At 52.8% G+C, this 13410-nt stretch overlaps 1 protein-coding gene across 4 annotated transcripts in view; it reads left to right on the forward strand.

Annotated features, from left to right (window-relative positions):
• Positions 1 to 245: 245 nt before the first annotated feature.
• The window catches only part of DAAM1 (dishevelled associated activator of morphogenesis 1), a 98974-nt gene continuing 85809 nt past the window's right edge, over positions 246 to 13410 (forward strand). For 2 of the 4 annotated variants that reach the window (XM_074820898.1, XM_074820901.1), the window contains exon 1: positions 249 to 306. The gene's annotated coding sequence lies outside the window, so the exon portion shown is untranslated. Of the gene's footprint in view, positions 307 to 13410 lie in introns of all 4 variants that reach the window. The other 2 variants (XM_074820900.1, XM_074820899.1) reach the window with 2 other exon arrangements.

The following is a 13410-nucleotide window of genomic DNA, read 5'->3' on the forward strand; positions in this document are numbered from 1 at the left end:
GCCCACAGGCCCTCTGCAGCACGAACCACGCCGGGGGGCCCGCAGCTGCTCCCGCCCCGCGCAAGGCCGCCCCCAGGCGCAGCTACCCCGGGCTTTGGGGCAGCGGCGCCGCCGCCGCCATCTCGCCGCCCCGGCTCCACCACAGCGCGCGGCGGCGGCGGGAGGGGGTGACGTCAGCGCGCGGGGCGGGGCGGGGCCGGGCCGTGCGGGCGGGGCGGGGCGGCCGCGGCCCATTGTGGGCAGGGGCCGGGCGGGCTCCGCGCCGCGCAGCGCAGCGCCGCGCCGGCAGGTACGGCGGTCCGCGGGGTGAGTGCACCGCGCCCGGGTAAGCGGCTCCGCCGCCGCTCGCCTCCTCCTTCCCCCTCCCATTTCGGCTGGGTGGGTTTTTTTGCGGGGGGGGGGGGGGGGGAGTTGCCTATCTGCCGTGCCCCGGGGGCGCTGGCCGTGCCGGGGGCGGGGGGGGGGGACGTCGGGTGCGCCGGCGGGGGGCCGCGGCTTCGCTCCGCTCGGGGGCTGCTTTTCCCTCGCCGTCGGGGAGGTGGGGAGGACGGGAGTCGAACCCACGCCCCACCCCACCCCGGGGCGCTGCGTGGGGTTGTTCCCTCGGGCGGGGCGCGGCGGGGCCCCACGGCGCCCACCGCCCCCCCCCTCCCTTCCCCTCCACCCTGGCATCCCGGGTCTGCGGTCCCACGGGGCCTGGCGTGCCCCTCCGGCCCCGCTGTGGCCTGGGCGGGGTGTGGGGTGCCCGCCCCTGTGGACGCCGGGTGGGGGGCGCCCACCCGCGGGCCTGGGATACGGGATGCTGCTGCGCTGCCTTCTCCATGGCAACGCCTCCGAGGGCTGCTTCGTCCCCGGCTCCTGCTGGCACGGCGGTTCCCACCCCTGCGGCACCTCCCAAACCGGGCTTGGGCCCCGCAGGGGTGGGATGTGACCCCCTGCATACCCGCAGAGCCCCAGGGATGGGTTCACCCGGCTGAGCAAAGCAGGTTTTGGGGGTCAGTGCTCCCCTCCCCACCAGGCACAGCCATTTGGGGCTGCCTGATCGCCTGTACGTGCCAAGCCACCAGCACTGGTGTAAAACACCTTGCTGCGGGCACGCTCTGGTCCGGTCCGATGCTCTGGTGTGGAAGCTGGGATGCGAGTAGGATTTTGGCGTGTCTCGGTGTCAGGCAACGGCTGCATCAGCGACAGAGGATGAGTGGGTTTGTGGCGTGGGCACCAGCTGGAGAGCTGCCAGACAGGGAGATTAGGTCTGTTACTGGCTGCACTGGGCTGGAAATTCAGGGAAATTCAGGTGAGGGGGCCTGCATGGAGGAAGGACGATGCCCTTGCTGCATGTCAGCCTCGGGGGTTGGCACCCACTGCCGTTGGCATGCGATGTCTGCGGTTGGATCCTGCCTGATCTTGACTTGCTTGGCACAAAGTCATCGGTATTAACAGCGGGGTTTTGTCCGTGGGGTCCGCACTGCTTGCAGACAGCTGTGCTGCGTCGTGCGTCGGCGCCTGTGTGAAACAGGCTTTCTGCATCTTTAAGTGATCAAGGTTAATTTAAGGCAAAAACAGATGATTACTCTCTTCCTGACAAAAGCTGCTTGAACTGACAGGGCTGTGTGCTGCCAAACCGGGGATGAGGAGCTCCCCATGGAAATAAGAGGCTGGTGGGAGATCACAGGGTGCAGCCAAGCTCCCTTTTCCAGGTGCCAGGGCAAGGGGAGCCCGTTGGCACGGGCTGCCCTGGTGGTTTTGGCCAGGCCCGAGCACTGCAGACACTCAGCATTGTACAGTCAGCCAGCTTCTCCTGGCTGCACCGAGAAGGACAGCAGAACAAGGCGTTTTCTTTTTTTTTTTTCCATTTCTAGAGGTCAGTTCTGATACTGCATACAAAATTGAGGGGTGGTGTGTATTAAGGGCACCGTGGTGAACCATGATGCAACTTCGTTATCCTCCCTCGCTGAAAACAATGTATGCCAAAGCTATCTGTGTTCCCTTGCCTGCCCCTCTTTTGGTCCCACCGTGTCCCTGCAGCATCCAGACCTTTTTTCCGTGGGTGCTGTGGTTCATTTCAGTATGTGTTGCCCCCCGAGCCCAGCGGGTTGGACATCCACCTTGCTGTTTCTCAATTAATGGGTGACTCGCCTTGCTCTCCCCGTGGCTGTACGCCAGGACCTGCCCCTGCTCTGTCAGGAGCAGGAAGCAAAAGCCAAAGTCCGTGATCTCCGACTGCCCAACGACGTGTGACACCGGGACAGCAGGAAGCCCTGACGCTTCCTGGCTCCGGCCAGCTCCGGGCTGGCGTGTGGCTCTGCTGGTGGTGCCCCTACCATGGCTCCGGGGTTTTTGGGTCCAGCCAGCCAGGCGTGCACTCCGCTCTGCGTCCTGGCCTCCGCCCGGGGGAGGCAAACAGGATGGGTGAGGTGTAAAATCAGAGCCGAATCCGCTCCGCTGGGCTTGAAACGGAGTCAAACCGGTCTTGACCTGAGCTGGCTCCTTATCTGACCCTTTGTTTGCAGCAGGGGTGCGGGAGGGAGCAGGAAAGGGACAGCCGTGGTGGGCCGGCTCCTCCGGTGGTAGATGAGCCCTCCTGATGAGGGTGGGCAGCAGCTGGGGACAGCCACTCTAACTGGGTCATGTTTATCCCCCTTTGCTTCTGTGCTTTGTTTTGGTTTCTTCCCCCTCTTCTCCTGCGCTGTCATTGTCACAGCTGAGGAACCCAGCAGAGGGGAGGCACAGAGCTGTTGGGTGGCCGGGCTCCTCGCAAATACTGTTTACCGGCCGGTCGGGAGCGTGGCTCCTCTCACTCCGTCCTCCTGCTTCACAGTTTGCGTGTGTTGACCATCGGTGCTGAGTCACTGCCTGAAGGTCTTTGGCTGTTGCACTTAAAGCAGCCCGCCACACGCCCAGGTAACAAATGTACCTGCTGCATTTATAACCTGAACTGGTTAAAAACTGGCTGGGGATGCTGATAGATGCACCACCCAGAGCAGGTGGTCTTCTGCCCATCCTCCTGCTGCGCAGATACGCACTGAGCCGCTCCTACATGGCCACTTTTATCTCTGAAGTATTAATAAATGAAGCTTGCCTATTTATGTGAGCCTTTTTAAGAGGCTGGCAGGCCTGCTTAGAAGGCTTGCTCGGCACTGCAAGTATTCAGAGGGGTTTTTTTGCGTGTGCTCTAGCAGTCGATAAGCCAGGGCATCCAGCTGTCAGCTTTGGAGATTGCCAAAGCTTGCTCAACGACATTTCTGCAGGCTTCGCTCACAAATGAGGATTTTGTTGGACGCTTTGGTTTCTGACTTGATGCTGGTAATTAAATATCTTAACTTGGCTTCGGAAAGCTGCCACTGCCGTGGAGTGACTGGTGAGGCCATGTGAAGCAGGATGCGCTTGTTCTGCTGGAAATGAGTGTGACCTAACTACAGTTCTTCAGCCTGTTCTTTTTTTTTTTTTTTAAATACACTTTTTTATAGAAGTAATACTCTTTTGAAAGGGGAAGAAAAAGCTCACATTTTACTGCTGTGCTGTTAAGCTTGCATGGACCTGCTGGGACAGCTGTTTATTTGCAAGTCGTGGCAGCCAAATGCTGTAAAATTCAAATCGCGTCCGTATTGATTTTTTTTCCCCCCCTTTTAAGATAATCATATGTGTACTTTTCACTTCTGCACCACAACAGACGTCAGTGCTGTGCTGAAAAAAGAGGTGATCTGAACAAAGGGCTGTAAATAGGGGAATAAATACTGAATGTCTGATCCTGAGTTCTGCATTGGTTAATCTAGATGCTAAACCATATAGATTTACTTACCGTATGTGCTTACCATACTAGGGGATGAAACAACTAGTAAAGGGTTGGAAAGTAGTTAAATATGCCAGCAGAAGCTTTTCAACTTTCCAACTTCCTATTTAATGCAAAAGATAGAGGGTCCTCAGCCCCTTGTGAGACACTGGTTGTGATTTACTGTTTGCCTTTGGTTCTTCTCTCCCCCTACTGCTTCCTCAACCTGAGCTGAGTTAGGAGAAAAGCTGTGCTGATGCCTTCTTACCCTCCTGCCCTCTCGGGAGATCATTTGCACTTGGTATCTCCTGTCCTTGTGGCGTGTTGCAACGTTTTGGAATATGCTGAAGAACCAGGAGTTCTGGGGTAGCGTAGAAAATCTCAGCTCAGTGAGTCATAAAGCTTTCAAATCTTTGTGGCCACTGAGAAGAAAACCAATGGAGGTGGAGATGAGAGAAGCAGCCTGGCACACCGTGAAGCTGTGGTTAGTTGACTGGAGAGTTTCACGATCTGAGCTGACAGCGCTTTGTTTCATGATTGGTGTGGCCTGAGCACCAGCCACCTGAATTATAGCGAATTAACCAAATTAATGAGTGAAGTTGTCTGAACATCTGGCCCATGTTTTCCTTGTGGTGAAGTTGGGTGGGGTCATTCCCAAGGGCGTCCTGTTTCACGCTGCACCCAGGTCTGGAGCAACCTCTCTGCGTTCCGTGTGAATCTCCAGTCACCCTGTCCTGTTTGTGCTGTCTCCTGCGTTCATCCCCCAGCCCTTTGGGTGAGTTTGTTGTGAATTTGCTAAATGGAAGAGGTTTGTGCTACTTGGAGCACCTGGGAAAGGAGGTTGCTCGTGGCTTCCTCCTAAATCAGCCAAATGGATGGGGTGGCCCAACCTAGTGACAGTCATTGATGAGTCAGTATTATCGTGACTCTGTATTACTCAATATATTACTTCTCATGGACTGAATTGCCCTGAGAGTCTTTGTGTTCAAAACATGGTCTTGACCCACCAGCGGGGCAGTGTTGGTGGCCGGGTCTGTTCTCACCCACCACGGCACACGTCAGCCCATCATCACAGCAGTGCTGTTTGGCACTAACGTGTCAAACCACCGGAGCAGGGTTGCTCTTCACACTTCGTCTCTTCCTGGAGGACGTACCAGTTGCTTCGCTGCTGTTTGGATTTTCCTTTTACATCGTTTTGGAGGTCTTTCGCTGAACTCTTCTGGACTCGGCACTGAAGGTGGTACATTGCTGGTTGGAGGCATCCTCATCTTTCTCAACCCAGAGCACCGAGCTCCCCAGTGCTTTCAGGGCCTGGCAGATGATTGAAGGGTTATTCGCCTTGCCAGACAAGTGGCTTCATGTTTCGCCTTCTGCATTCCTCTGGGTGAGCATTGCATAGCGATGTGCTTTCAGCTACGTGCTGCTTACCTGAATCATGTCTTCCCTGTTCACACAGCTTCACCACCTGGAAATCAGGGCTGTTCCTCTCCGGGCTGCTCCGTCAACGTGCGAGTGTTTTTACAAGAGGGTAAATGAAATAATGTGTGGAGGGTGCGGTGCAGGAGCAGCAGAAGTGTTTGGCTCTGGCTTCAGTGGTGAAGGTGACTGTTGCTGCTTTTACCACCACTCCTGAAGGGATGGTTTTCAGAAGCTGAACCCAGTGACCCAATTCCCAGCCTCCGGATTTGGGCTGTTACCAGGAGTTTTGCACTGAGGCTCCTCATCCCTTCTTGCACGGGCCCTGGGTGGAAAGCAGCTGTACCAAAGCTCAGAGCAACCTGGAGCAGCCAGACACTGGTGAGATAGAGAGGGAGAGAACCCAGTTAATTCATCCGACCTGTGCCCATCCTCAGGAGAGCAGAGGAAGACACAGTGGGATCTCCAGGTGTTCATTGTTTCCTGCTGCTTGTCTTTCAGGTGGAGCTCTCATGCCAGTCTGCCTGTCGCAATGGACTGGGCTGCGGGCAGGTCCTGCCCCAGGGCACTATAGCAGGAGGAAGGCAATTCAAAGTTGTGCTATTCAGAGGCTGACTTGGGGTGGGGGGGTCACATGAAACAGCAGCAGCTGGACTCTGTACCAATATGCAAATCTTAGCTACAGAGCTTGGCAGCTTTTGGGGAAAGTTCTGCAGGGCATTGGGTTCTTCTGCAGGATCAGCTTGCCTTCCTGATGGACATCCTTCTAGCAAGTGGGGCATCCTCAGAGATTTTAGGGTTGAGCTTTTGAGGGTAGACTGTCAACAGACAGGAAAGTGCACACACCATTTTTGGACAGGAACAAAACCACCTGTACCCCGAGGCTGCAGGGCAGGGGAGCTGGGGCGGTGCTCTGTATCCGGGAGCCAGCTCTGCACCACTTAGGCCAGAAAGAGAGGATGGTACTTGTCCTAAAAATCAAAGAAAACTGGAGTGTGAGAATGGGGGATGCGGACGGGCATCATTCTGCGGTGGGACCTGCAGTCGCTCAGGTCTGGGGTGTAAGAGGGAGAGCGCCGTGAGTCAGGGTGGCGGAGAGACCCGTGGTGTTTTATGCTGCTCAGGTGATGTCCTGGCAGCTTGGTGCCTGTTATGGGTAACTTCTGTGAGCAGCAGATCTTGCTCCCAGCTCCAGCAGGGAGCAGAAGGATGGAGAAGCAGTCTGGAGACAACTTCCCCCACCCCAAACAAGCAAGATGAATTGCTTGCTATGGCACGGCCACGGAGGCGGCACAGCTGCAGAGGCAGCGCAGCCGGGATGTTTTCTGGCTCAGATGTGTTGCATGACATTTAGCTTAGGCTGTGGTGGGTCTGTCCCGCTGCTGTTCCTGAGTGTTTCTTTTGTGCAGACCTTTCCGAGGCGGTTCCCTGGAGCCACGCATCCATCTGACTTTCACTTAGTCCTGAGATTATTTTTTTTTTCTGCACGCCTGTTCCTTGCTTGGCCTCAGCATCTTACAATGAGTGGTGCTTAGAGGAGCTGTAAACTCTTGTGTGCCATCCTGGAGAGTCTGCAGCAGCTGAGTTCTGGTGCAGCTGTTTCCTTCAAGGATGCTTGTGTGGATGTAAGCGACTGTAAATCTGTTTGTGTAAAGCTTTCTCTCTCGTGGCTGCCAGGCACCCTTTGTGCTCCCATAACTTCACACTGCTGCTCCTGGAAACCGCAGCACCTCCTCACCCAGGACAGGGGAGATGTGGCTGGGAAGGTGGATACCCTGGCTGTGCCTGGCTTTCACAGAATTCGCATGCAAAGGACGCTTCATTTACTGAGGTTTTCTTCTCTCTGCCCCCAAGGCGCTAGGAGTGTCTTGGCTGCGGCTGTGTGCCCAGTGCAGAGAAGAGAGGCTGCTCTCTGCCTTAATATCAGGTTAAGCCTTTCGGATGCATGGTGATTTTCAGCTGCCCTGTTTTGTTTGGCACTGTTCTCCTTGCATATCCCATGCATAACTTTTGGCTGCCGTGCCTCTGCCGAGGGACACTCGCCCAGCTTGCTCGCGGACAGCCTGGTGTTGGACTTCCTCTGGCTGAAAGGGAGAAGAGCAGCCCCACGGTGATGCCGCCTTGTTTTTCTTCTTCCATCAAGTCCTGTGGTCAAGCAGGGGGCTTCTCCCATCCCTGTTTCTCAGCCTCCATGTGCAGGAGTCAGCAGGGTTAAGGCTGTCGGGAACCTGGGTGTTGCTTGGTGGTGCTGGGCAAGCGTCTGGCAGAAGAAAAGCTGAATTTACAAATCTGTTCCTGGGCACTCTGGTAAGTCACACCAAGAACTGTTTGAACTGCGCTAATCCCCGGTGCCTCCCGAGCAACTTCGTTTACAAGAGCCGGCGCTTCAAACGGGTATCCCTACAGACATTTTATGTAAGCCATTTGCTTACCAAAGCTCTCTGGGTTTGAGAGGTTGGTTTTGAGACCTCAGCCCATGTGCTGCTTCCTCGCCCTGGCTTTGGAGGCATTCTGCAAAGAGGCTGAAGGCTTTTTGGGGACAACTTGGATCCATTTATAAACTCCAGCTCCTTTTATCTTCTGTGGAGAGTGCTGCTTAGCAAACTGCATGTGAAATAGCTGGTGGCTCTGGAACCACAAGATACCTCTACCCATGGAGCAAAAAGATGTCGAAGAGAATTTTTGGAGTGTGTTAAATATTGTAATCCATACCATCAGTTGACTTTTGGATATGGAGCTGGGAATGAGTCTTTATGCTCATCATTGTCTCACATTTACTTTTCTATTAAATGCTGCTCTTCAGTTCACCAGGTTCAACAAAATTTGCCATTTCGTAAGTGATGCAGCAGTGGACATAGTTGTGTTCAAACTGTAGTGATGTGCAATGGGCTGTGATTTGGGTTACGTAGTTGTGAAATTGTGCCATTCCCTTAGTTGATGCACCAGGACTCCCCTTACATGCATAAAATACAGTATCTCCCTGGCTTTTCAAGCCATCTATAGTGTGACAGCTTTCAGCATGAGAAAGAGTATTAACTTCAAAACACACAGCAGATGGATTTCCAAAGGATCGCTTGTAGTTGCATCAGAAGAAGCTCTGTTGGCTTTGCACCGGGGATGAGGCTGAACTAGGTGAGAGACGCGTGAGACAGTGGTGATGATGTGTCTCATGGCTGTAGCTTTGTTGCATCATGTCCACATTTTCTTCCCTTTGCCTCATGTTTTGGACTATATCTTTCATTTTGATAGGAGTCGGGGCAAGACTGTGTCTTTGGCGTCTGGCATCCCCAGTATGCTGTGGGGTGTTGGAGCAATTAAGGAGGGACCCATCCCTGGGGACACCAAGGGCCAAGCTCTAGATATGGCAGTGGGCTGTTACAGTGTGTACTGAAATGCATGTTCTTGCTCTGGGAAGTCAACTCTTTGGGCCTCTTTGGGAGGGGGGAGAAAGACCCATGAAAAAGGGGTGCTCATTTTTCCAGGGGGAAGAAAAGCCAAACAAAACACATCCAACAGTCCCCTTGTCAGTGAACGTCACGGGGATGTCTGTACCCAGCCTCTGGGCTGTACTTGGTGCTGCTAATTACAGCTTCTCTCACTGCTGAAAGTAAAAGTTTGAATCTGTTCGCTCTGGGGTTCCCACGGTACCTTTTTGGGACAGCACCAGCCCCATATCTCCATGCCTGGCAGCCCTTGTCCAAGGCCAGGGACTCGGCTGCCCTTTGCTTGTGCCAGACCTTGGATTTGCGAGCACCTGTTGTGGTTGAGGAAGGTCTTGGAAAAACACCTCTCTGACTCTCTGCCCAATAGCAAACCCACCTGCTGCAAAAGGCTCTTGCAAAGATGCTCTGGAGCTTGAGGGATGTTGCTGTAGCAGTCCAGAATGTGCAACCGCCGTCCTTTCTAGTGCTGGCCTTGCTTTTGGCTCTGTCCTGCCAGAGGATCCACAGCTCTGCTCTCCCTTGGGTGCAGCGCTTCCCGCTGAACAGAGTTGGCTTGGATTCGGGAAAATAAACAGACCTCCTATGCCAGAGCTGGGAGTCCCAGGCTGTTGCACAAGGGGAGAAGGTTGTAACCAAACGACCCTTTCATCGCCTCTCTACCTGTGCTGCTGCTGCAGCTGGCTCTGCAGCCCTGTAATTGCCTTGCCATCTAATTTATAGTATGCTGCGTTAGGAGGACAGCTTTATATTCTTGTTTATAAATTCTTGCATAGCTCCAAGATGGGAAATTATCACTAACCTTTCCATTTTGCACGTAGTTTTATTTCTGTTTGGAGTTCCACATTATGAAAGCTTGCGGGATGCTGCTGTTGGGGATGTGACGTTGGCAAGCCTGTGCCACTCATCTGGGCAGAGAAGCAGGGTGATCTCTTACTTGAGCTCGTGGGATGCTCCGTGCTTTCCCAGCACTAGCTCCAGGTCATGCAGCACCCAGTGCAGATGGATGTTAGCAGCTTGCCAGTGCTGGTCTAACTCCAAGCCTGTTAAAAGCCCATAGGATCAAGTCTTCCCCTTCCTCCTCCTGCTTCCTCCCCCTCCCTCACTTTTCAACACCACGTTTTTGAATAAGTCATCTAGGATGTGATCACACAGGAAACTCGCGATTTTTTATTTTTTTTTTTACAGCTAAGTTAGGAAGTGAATTCAACTCTCCAGGGTTTCAGTCTTGTGCTTTTTAATCACGAGGTTCTCCATCCTTTCTGCTCCGTCACTTGTGATATGACATCTCCTCAGCTGCATAAGCTTTTCCCCTGCTTCTGCCTGCCCTCAGAAACAATAGCTGCTGGAAATGCTCTTCAAGAACCCAAAATGGATGGGGATTGCCTGTGGAAAATGGAGATTTGATCTAGGTTAGGTCTTTTTGTTGTTATTTTGTTTACCACTTGCTTATCCTTTTCTTTCAAAGAAAAGCAAAGCCCTTGTTCTTGCAGAATTCATCACTTGTGATGTGTTACTCGCTGGAAGTAACATGCTCAAAATACTGCATTCCTTTGTGCATCTTTTCTTTATTTTCTTTTTCTTTGTCGGTGGGAGTTTAGGGAGTATAATGGACAGATTAGCAACTGTATTTGTGGAGTAACCCATCTTTGTGGAGGTCTGGCTAGAAACCAATTAAGCTTGTCTTGATCTCTAAATGAGATTTTTGTCAAACGCATTACCCAACTGCCTTTTGCATCCATTAATAGCAGGGTGGGATGAAAATAGCTGAACGTGTAAAGATCGCATGTTGGATAAATAGAGAGGCGTTGGTTGTGGGGAGGTTCCCCGGGATGCTTGTGAACTGCTGCCTCTTTGTGCGGTTGTTTTGTAGCTTTGATTCTTGAAACCTGAGATTAGGTGTATTTAGCTGCTAGTGTGCAATCCCCTGCGCTAGCTGGCGTGGGGTCAGAGGCAGAGCTTCTGGATAAATAGGGAATGTCCCCTGGACTTCATTAATGTGCCAGTCCCCATCCCTGTAACATCCCTGGGGCGAGACCAGGACACGTTCGGGAGCATCTCACGACTCTCAGCTCTGGGTCCCTCAGAGTGCCTTGGCCTGGGTGTATCCCCCTGCTCTTGGGTTGCTTTTTAGCCTGGGAAAACCCCGTGACTTTCCGGGGGAGCACATCGCATTGCCAGGCTGGGGCACCCTGCCTAGGTGATGTTTGCTGCTGCTGCAATGAAAACCAGTCCAGGAACGGTGCTTCAGTGGGGTGTTTTTGAAGAGAACTGACTAAATAAAGATGCCTTTAATAAACTGTGCCTTCAGGGAACCCTTGTATCTCTGTCCCAGACTGTTTCTGTGTCAAGATAAGATTGCAGAGCAGCTGGATTTGTGCTCTGCTTTGGGAGATGTAGGTGGGGGAAGGGCACGGGGATTTCTTTTAGGGTGCAAACATTCGCTACAATCACCTTTATTTGTAAAGTAACCACAGACACGCAGTGCACAGCCTAATATCTTCTTCCCTAAATGCCTGGCTTCTCTGTCATGACCAAATGGTGGGCAGAGTGATCTCAAGGGAAGGAGGGAAAGAAAACATTGGGTAAAGTGTGGTCCCTTTCTTTAAAAAGATCCACTTTTCCCCATCCCCGCCCTCCTGGCTGCCACCCACCAATGCCGCTCCAGACCAGGAGCATGGACTCTGCAGCCGATGGGTTACAGGGCATCGGTAGTGGGATCACGATGTTGTGCTCCTGCAAGGGTGTAGCTGCTGCAGATGGGCCATAGCACACAGGAGACCATCCTCCTGCACCGCTTGGTCCTCTCCCATGGATGTATGAACTGCCCTCTCCCTGCATGCCTCATGCTTTGCTCTACATCGCCCAGCTCTTTAAAGGCCACAAGCTCTTAGATTACTTGTGGAAGTGCAGCTTTTTTTCTTCTCCCCGTGGAAAAGTGCCCAATAAGAGATGCGGGTCCAAAGAAATTCCATGTCATGCTGAAGCCTATATGCCACATTGAGGAGGATGGTCATCTTGTGAATGACATCTTGGCAAGGCCAGAACCAATCCCTCGCCGTCGGGGGGGAAATTTGGGTCAACTTGGAAGTCCTGGATCCACAAAGACCTGGATCTGTGTGAAGCAAGTACCTCAGAGGGTTCCATGGCAAATGCAAAAGGCTCAGAAAAATCCAAAACTGGGGTGACTGGAAGATGGTTTTGGTGCTTGGGTGGGGGGCTATGGAGAGATGGGGTGGCATGGCACCTTGCTACCTTTAGGGCTGGGGCTGTTTTGCTTTTTGAAATGTCCTTGACTGAAAAGCTAGGGAGTTTTAATGCCAGTGAAGCATACACAGAGTCAGGGTCTCCCCCAGACTTCATCCTGCTGTCATGGGCAGTTATCTGATGTGGCATGTCAGCCGTGCCCTGTGGAGATAACCATCTCCTGGGAGGAAAAAGTAAAAATAACCATGTCTTTGGCCACATCTCTCAGTTGTGTGAGACCACAGTAAAGGAGATGAGGGATGAAATGTTATCAGTGGAAATTAGGCAGGAAAACTGAACATTTTCTCCAGGAGGCAGATCTGAAGCAGAGGTCCTAAAGACCATGAGGGAAATGTTCTCACCTTCCTCCCATATTGTGCAGGGGATACACTGGAGCTGAGTTCTGGGGAGGTTTGATGGGGGTCCCCTATCCTCTTCTTCCTCCCTTTGAGCTGAAGGAGGTGCAGCACCACGCAGGCTGCTGCACCTCATCCTGTGCAGTGGCTCTGGGGTCTAGGTGGGTGATATAAACCATTGTGAGACTGTGTCCTGCCCAAGGCTTTGGGAACCTGTTGGACCTACTCCGCTGCTTCTTTGCTGTGTATTTTCCTTTTCAGAGCTTTGTTGGAGCAGGTCCGTTCCTCCTCGGGGGACCACTAAATCATGGAGCTAGGAGAAATAAATCCATGGGAGGTGTGGTCGATGGCAGACGGAAGCTCCTGGCATAAGGAGGCTCAGCTAATTTAATCTGTGGTGGACCCGATCTCGTTTGTCTTCCAGTTGAGTTAAATATACCCTTCGAGTTGTGGTTACAGAGGCTAACAGAGAACACAGCTGGCTGTCTCTAAACGGAGCCAGAAGGAGAGCAGAATGGGGCATCCCATGGCCAAGACTTGCTTTCTCCTGCTAACCTGTATCTGGACCATGGCCAAGGTGCAGGATGCTCAATAGGCAGCTGCATGGAGATCTCTAGCTCTGGGTTTTGGGCGATGCAGATTTTGGAAGCATTAGGTCTTGCATCATAGCCGTAACCTTTCCATTGTCTGACAAGTTTTAAAGTTTAGTGGCTGTGTTGCAGCTACCTGGGCATGGCTGGTAGCTTCAGGACAGAGAAAAGGGCCCTCTACATCTTTGCAGAATTCCGAGGCAGCAGTTCAGTTATTTCTGGATGCAAAGGAATAAAAAGCTGTTGGTTAGCTTGAGCAGCAATTGGAAGAAGCTTTAGTCTTGGAAGGCAAAACGGAAATTAAATGCCAGTGGGGAAGTTTAATGTATTAGTCCAAAGGTGCCACCTGGGAATTTATGTGCCTGGGATTAAGACGAGCAAATTGTGCAGTGTGTGTGTTGGGGGCTGCCTTTTTGCATCCTGGTCTGTCTGTGTTGGTGCTCTGCTGGAGCTGCTGGGTTAGTCTCTACTGTATCTCCCGAGGTCTATCTTGTGTGACAGCATCTCAGACTCTTCTGTGTTTGGCACCACAAGAGTACCCAAAGGACCAAAAAGTCACAACAACAGGTAAAAAGCACTGCTGCATCTTCTCC

This window comes from Strix aluco, chromosome 4, assembly GCF_031877795.1.
Source record: "Strix aluco isolate bStrAlu1 chromosome 4, bStrAlu1.hap1, whole genome shotgun sequence".
Classification (NCBI taxonomy): Eukaryota; Metazoa; Chordata; class Aves; order Strigiformes; family Strigidae; genus Strix; species Strix aluco.